Source organism: Belonocnema kinseyi, chromosome 3 (genome assembly GCF_010883055.1).
Source record: "Belonocnema kinseyi isolate 2016_QV_RU_SX_M_011 chromosome 3, B_treatae_v1, whole genome shotgun sequence".
NCBI lineage: Eukaryota > Metazoa > Arthropoda > Insecta > Hymenoptera > Cynipidae > Belonocnema > Belonocnema kinseyi.
Genome location: NC_046659.1, coordinates 16,007,381 through 16,015,715, shown reverse-complemented (window position 1 = coordinate 16,015,715; position 8,335 = coordinate 16,007,381).

The following is an 8,335-nucleotide window of genomic DNA, read 5'->3' as shown; positions in this document are numbered from 1 at the left end:
AGAGAGAGAGAGACAGTTACACTTTGAACACTACGGTATTAACATGTCTACACGTGAGGAGGGCTTTCATAAGCAAAAACATATTTTGCATGAAATTGCTGAAGCTATTGAAGCGATTCGACGAAAGCATAGATTACTAAAGTTGACTAAAGAAACAGTTGATCAGACATTAAATGATACCTTTAAGCCCATGATTACACCACTTGAGAAAATAGTTAATGGTTTTAAAACTGTTAAAAGAATTGATCCAATCGGAAATGAAGCCAAGAATAAAATGAAAAATGAAATCAAGAGTAAATCTAAAGAAGAATTTCAGCAAGAGTTTCAAAATGATGGTGAAGAGCAAAATGATCAAGATGATGATGAAACTTCATTTTTGTCAGCATACGATTCTGAGGCTTCAGAGGATTTAGAAACACCAGTTTCATTTCCATCAAATGATGTAGCAATTGATTATCTTCAAAAGTTGGGGGAGAGAAGGAGAGATATAGATAATGTTTATGGTGTACGAAAATTATTGAAAGACAGACTAATGATTGGAGATTCTTCGATAAGTTTCAATAAAAATCTTATTAATATAGGCACTGTAAGCTATCCAAAGACTGTGGGTTTGCTTGAATTTTTGTTTAAAAAGATATCAAATAGTACTGATATAAATAATGAGGACCTTGAAAATTATAAAAATATTGCAATTTCAACAAATATGAATCGAAAACATTATAGAGTTGATGAGAATTTTCGTGATAATAAATCTTTCGAATATACAAATTTTATCAAAAAAACTAATTCCCCTTTCACCTTTGAAAACTAAAAATCAACAAATTGAAAAGCGCTCTTCGATGGGTAACCGTTTAATTCTAAAATATATGGTTGGTACAGAGGCTAATAAATTAGACTACATTTATCAGGATGATCCAAACGAATTAGTTGATAGATTGCGTTTACTATTAGAATCTCAAGCAACATGAAATCCAAGTCACAGAAATGAAATTATGACAATTATTGAAGAATTACGAGAGGCTGGAATTATTTATTAATCAATTTTTGCAATTAATTTATCAATTTATTATTGATAATTAATGTGTAATTATCAATTTGACGATATTTTGGTCACTTGCAAAATGAGAATCGATGTGTTTGGACGTCATATTAAGCGAGTTAAGATGGAAAGTCGAGATCCACCATGAGTTGGATTCAAATTCACCACCGATGGGCATTATGATGTCGGAAAGGAAAAGCTGTGCAATGTAGATGCAAAAAATTTAGATGATGCAGTAAATTTAAATATGATGCAATATGTGTTACAGCAAGAAATTCAGACTGCATGATGTCATAGTTTCCTTGCGAACTGAACTTGTTAACTATAAAATAATGATTGAAACTCTAGAAACTTCCTTATATAAAAGTTTAAATATTTTGAAAGTTGATGTGGATTTCATTCAAGAACTGGCGCATCGCAATTCGGAGCTTATTTCTCAGTTGGAGACCAAGCTAAACACACTAAAAAAATGAATAACGAAAAGCTGCAACTAGTGAAGGAGTTACATAGGCCTACTAGAAGAAACTCTCAACGTCGACACTTTGATATCCGTAGCATCGATGAGACTTGTCAAGCGGATCTTGTTGAAATGCAACCTTATACAAAAGAAAACAAAGGATACAAGTACATTTTGACTGTAATTGATATATTTTCCAAATTTGCTTGGGCTATTTCAGCTAAATCCAAGAAGGGTGAAGATGTAGCTACAGCTATGGAATCTATACTTGACAAAGGACGCATGCCGAAAAATTTACATGTTGATAGAGGCATAGAATTTTACAACTTACATTTTGAAAATCTTATGAAGCGATACAAGATAAATTTGTACTCGACGTTTAGCAATTTAAAAGGATTCATTTTCTAGCGATTTAATCGTACTTTAAAGAATAAAATGTGGATGCAATTTAGGTTACAGGGGAATTACAAATGGATAGATATTTTGAAAGATTTAGTTTCATCTTTCAATGATGCTAGGCATCAGACTATTCGAATGGAACCAAAAGATCTTACTGAAGAAAATGAGAAAAAATTGTTGTTTGATGTATACAAAAATTACAGTGTAAAACATGTAATTGAGAAAGCGAGATTTAAAGTTGGAGATAAAGTGCGTATAAGTAAATTTAAGCATGTTTTTAAGAAAGGCTACACAACGAATTGGACAACTGAAATATTTATTTTAAGCCATGTTAAGAATACTAAACCGGTGACATATATGCCTAAAGATTATCGGGATAAAGCTATTGTAGGTAGTTTTTATGAGCAAGAACTAGGCAAAGTTAGACATCCAGACATTTATCTGGTTGGAAAAGTACTGAAAAAGCGAGAAAATGAGCTATTTGTAAAATGTTTAGGTTTCGATGACTCACATAATAGTTGAGTAGATAAGTCTAGTTTGTAAGTATCTTTTGTATTAATTTTAAGTTTTTTTTCTGAATAAAGTTGATTATTTTCGGGTATATATCTCTTTTTTACTTACACATCTACCCGTGCATAAATTCCAATTTGGATCTGATCGGGGCCAGATCGGGCAGAATTTGGCCCAAATCAGGCTATGTAGATGGGGTCAGACTCGAAATGAAACCCGATGCCCGATCGGGCCCAAGCGCTGCGCCCAGAGTTAAACATGCTTCGCCCCGATCGGGCCCATGTTAATTTATTTTTTTATTCTTAATTAAAAGTGATTCTTAAATAAGATAATATTAAAATCGAATAAATCTCCACCTTAACTAAAATTTGAGAATATAAATATCAGGTTATCTAACAGATCGCGATATGAAAAATTGGAGTATGTCACTTTTTTTCGAACAAACGGAAAAAGTCAAACGACGCAATATAACAGCCAGCATTTGTGCATGATAAACCATTTAAGTATTTTGCAATATATTTTTGGTTCTAATTTCTAAATTGAAGTTGCTTTCAATTTCTATATTGAACTTAATTGTGGAAAATTATTTTGGAATAAGCGGATTATCATATCGCACTGGCTCATTCAACAAATAAAATATTACTTTTGCTACTTTTCTTATAAATAAATAACCTCATTTCGAGCTTAGGTTTCATCTTAACTTTCTTAATAAATTTACTTCATCCACACGTAATTCAGGAATATTTTGAAGTATAATATACCTACGCACTCGTCTTGTGCACACTTTTGGCATTTTTTCCCACTTATTTTGTCACTTTTACAAATAATAATTGAAATATTTTTGACGCTTGACACTTTACATTGAAACTTAGGCGATTTGGAGTCAACCCACTTTAGTCCCCGAAATTAATTGAGCGCCATCTACTGGCAAGCTTGGCTGTTAATTCGGGGTTTAGAAGGGGCCAAATTTAACAACCACAAAATTATGTGCCCGATATGGCCCAAATCGGAAATAAGGCAAACGTTTGGCAATTTCTGCATGGGTACCCACCCTTAATATAGTAAATGAAAAAAGGCAAATTTATTTTAAATTATATTTTTATTTAGATACTTATTACAAATAAAATGCATGACATTTTCAATTTATAAAGCTACCATTCACGCATCTGAGTTCTGGTAATTTCTCAATCACTTCTTCACACACATTCTGACTATAAAAAGTCATCATTTCAAGAAATAAAATTTCAAATCGCATAAGGTTAGCAAATATAAGTTCTTTCATTGTCCTACTTTTTAAACTCGTATAGTTTTTTGGTGCAAAAGATTTTACATTTTTCGTAGATGATGATTTCACGTTACGTCAGACACTTTCAGCGATGGTTTCAATAATTACATCTTTTGTACGTTGAAACAGCAAAATACTTAGATCCAGAAGATACCTGTCGATACAAGGGCTCACTTCCTGAAGAACAGCAAACGTTGTTTCTTGCAGTACAAATGGATAATATTCTTGCGTTTCTTGAATTTTCTCCAAAGCCACTATATAATTTCCAAAAGATATAGTCATGTGTATATGGAAATTTCCACAGTCGATGCATTGTTGCTTCTCTTGGTCATCAAAGAAGAGAGTCATGAGGTTAAAGTAACTTTTGAATAATTTCCACTCTTCAAGATTTAGGGTTATACTTGCATGAGGATGACTGGCCTGAAGTTTCACTGCTGAGGCGAGCTTTCCGTCTTTTTTGCTTTCAGCACCAACAATAATTTGTTTTGTGAATGAAAGACTGCACATACTTATACATTTGTCTCCACAAATTCAGTGGAGTTGAAGCGTCCACCCGTACATACCATTTCAAGATGCTGATCTTCACAGGCTTTCTCCATTTGCATAAACAGATTTTTATACTCTACAAACAGTTTTGCCACTCTTTAAGGTAGGAAAACGGTAAATTTGTTTTCTATGATTACAAGCATTCTCGTTCCATATTTTGTTTTAGCTTCCTTAATCTCAGTTATTTTGTATCCCTTGTTAACTTCTAGATTTGTCAACTTCTTTGTTGGAAGAAAATCTTTACTGCGAGCGGTTTTGTTTCATTTTAGGAAATCCATTCTTTTTTCTTCTCCTTCACTGCTTGTTATCTTCAACATTCACACTTTTAAATTTCCTTGTTAGAGTTTGTATATCGTTTCGCACTTGAATGGCTTGCTTCAGCTCTTGAATGTTCTTTAGGAATACGTTTAAACGACTTTTTAGCTCTTGTTGCTTTTCTTCTTTAAAATCTGGCATCTGACAACAAACTGAAGAAAGAGAAGAACTGACCTCTTATAGACGCTTATCCCCTACCCCTCCACCAAAATTTCTGTAGACTTTTCGGAATATTTCAACATGCGATGCAATAATTAACATGAGAGTGAAAAAATAATACGTATTTAAACGTTTACTCAATTTAGTTCACATAGATAAGGATTCCAGGAATTGACGATGACGTCATCAGAATGGAATTTTGTTTAAAGAGAATTGTTTAACATCTTATAAAATATAACGCCTTTGTCCGCCTATTCCGAGATAGCAGGTATTACATAGCCTAATATTTCGATATCATACAGGGTGTACACGCTGAAGCTTACATAAATGGCGATCTGAATGCTAACCGAAATACACAACAGCAGGGGATAAGCCATTATACAGGGATATTTTCATATTTCGCGCCTTTAAAATTGCATTCGGATCGGCCATTCGGCCAAGTCCGTGCATCTTCGGATCAAGTTTATCATAGTTTCCATGGTTGCGTTCGACACTTCAAATGGATACAAGTATCAAAACAACATAGGTTATGTTACATAGTAATTACAAATAATAAAAGCGTTTAATTAATAATGAAATGAGACATGTGACCTGAGCAGTTAACGTCAGTTTTCTTCTGTGCCAATAATATTATGGAATGGCTGCTGACTGACAAATACTATAAAAAGGTAATAATATTCTGCGAGTTTAGTGGACGAAGAGTGAATTGTGTTTAACGCTTATTTGCGACATAAAAAAGGTATGTTTTGAATAGACAGGATATGTTTTAAATAAAGTGAATAAAATATTACATGCGAAAACTTTAAATTGACATTACCTACAATTTCTTACAGCGATTTGGGTGAAAAGGTGAATCCGAATATAACCTCGAAATAATGACAGATCGGCCCGGCATGTTCATTATACTTTCGATTGATTATTCTTTACCAAATAAATGTTTTGTGGTTTTGTATATTTATTACTGGCAGTCTCGGCAGCAATAATTTAAACAATAATTACTTAATGAACATTATTGGAAAACCGTTATCTCTATACCTTATCCCAAAACTGGAGATTGGGTAGCCTAAATTTAATTTTTTTGTATTTTAGAAAATGTTTTCTCTAGATCTCATACTAAAATTTGGTTTGAACAACCACAAAAATAAATTAGAGACTCGTTTGTGATAGAATTGTATCAGAAATAAATCTAGACAAGATAATTTACGATAGAGTTGTTATTCCAATTTTTTCAGAAATTATTCTATTTAAAAAAATGCTATCTCTGGATCTGATTTCCAAATTTTCATTCAATCAGCCTCGAAAATTAATTCTAATTCATTTTGATGGCATAGGTTTGCCAAAAAGATTTCTCGACGAAATTTAGCTTGCCTGAATTTTAATTAATAAAATATTCAGGCATTTTTTGTATTTTAGAAAATGTTTTCTCTGGATCTCATACTAAAATTTGGTTTGATCAACCAATAAAATAAATTTGAGACTCGTTTGTGCTCGAATTGTATCAGATATAAATCTAGACAAGATATTTTAGGCCAGAAATGTTATTCCAATTTTTTCAGAAATTATTCTATTTGAAAAAATGCTATCTCTGGATTTGATTTCCAAACATTCATTCAATCAGCCTCGAAAATTAATTCTAATTCATTTTGATGGCATAGGTTTGCCAAAAAGATATCTCGACGAAATTTAGCTTGCCTGAATTTTAATTAATAAAATATTCAGGCATTTTTTTTTTAGAAAATGTTTTCTCTGGATCTCATGCTAAAATTTGGTTTGATCAACCAATAAAATAAATTTGAGACTCGTTTGTGATAGAATTGTATCGGGAATGAATTTAAACTAGACATTTTAGGCTAGCATTGTTATTCCATTTTTTTAGAAATTATTTTATTTTCGAAAAATGCTAACTCTGGATCTGATTTCCAAACTAGCCTTCAATCAGCCTCGAAAATTAATTCTAATTAATTTTGATGGCCTAATTTTATCAAAAAGATATCGCAAAGAAATTTAACTTGCCTTAATCTTAATTAATAAATTATTCAGGGATTTTTTTGTATTTTAGAAAAGTTTTCTCTGGACCTCATCATAAAATTTAGTTTAGTCAACCAATAAAATAAATTAGAGACTCGTTTGTGATAGAATTGTATCAGAAATAAATCTAGACAAGATAATTTAGGCTAAAGTTGTTATTCCATTTTTTAAAGAAATTATTCTATTTTCGAAATTCCTATCTCTGGATCTGATTTCCAAACGGGCATTCAATCAACCTCGAAAATTAATTCTAATTCATTTTGATGGTATAGTTTTATCAAAAACATATCTCGAAGAAATTTAATTTGCCTGAATTTAAATTAATGAAATATTTAGGGATTCTGAAATAAAATTTACGGAATTGGTGTCTTCATTTCTAACGGCATAATTTGAGCTTAAACCATAACTTAATGAAATACACTAAAATAACATTTCGAGTAAATTTCAATTACACTAAAAGATTTGTATTTTCTGACAAGATACCAATAATGTATGAATTTAATATTTAGAAATGATAAAATACATAATTATAGCAAAACTTACGAAAAAATTGGAATACAACTTCTGGCACAAAATATCGCTTCTGCATTTATTTCTGCTACACTAACAAGTCTCTAATTTATTTTATTGGTTGGTCAAACCAAATTTTAGGATGAGGTCCAGAGAAAACATTTTCTAAAATAAAAAAATCCCTAAATATTTTATTAATTATAATTCAGGCAAGTTAAATTTCTTCGAGATATCTTTTTGGTACACCTATACCACCAAAATGAAGTAGAATTAATTTTCGAGGCTAACTAAATGCCAGTTTGGAAATAAGACCCAGAGATAGCAATTTCGAAAATAGAATAATTTCTTTTAAAAAATGGAATAACAAATCTGGCCTAAAATACCTTGTCTAGATTTATTTCCGATACAATTCGATCACCAACGAGTCTCTAATTTATTTTGTTGGTTAACTAAACCAAATTTTAGGATGAGGTCCAGAGAAAACATTTTCTAAAATACAAAAAATCCCTGAATATTTTATTAATTAAAATTCAAACAAGTTAAATTTCTTCAAGATATCTTTTTGAGAAAGCTATGCCATCAAATTGAATTAGAATTAATTTTTGAGGCTGATTGAATACCAGTTTGAATTTCAGATCCAGAGATAGCATTTTTCGAACATAGAATAATTTAAAAAAAATTGGAATAACATTTTTGGCCTAAAAGATCTTGTCTAGATTTATTTCTGATACAACTCTATCACCAACGAGTCTCTAATTTATTGTATTGGTTAACTAAACCAAATTTTAGGATGAGATCCAGAGAAAACATTTTCTAAAATACAAAAAAATCCCTGAATATTTTATTAATTAAAATTCAGGCAAGTTGAATTTTTCCGAGACATATTTTTGATAAACCTATGCCATCAAAATGAATTAGAATTAATTTTCGAGGCTGATTGAATGCCAGTTTGAATATCAGATCCAGAGATAGCATTTTTCGAAACTAGAATAATTTCAATAAAAATTGGAATAACATGTCTGGCCTAAAATATCTTGTCTAGATTTATTTTTGATACAATTCTATCACCAACGAGTCTCTAATTTAT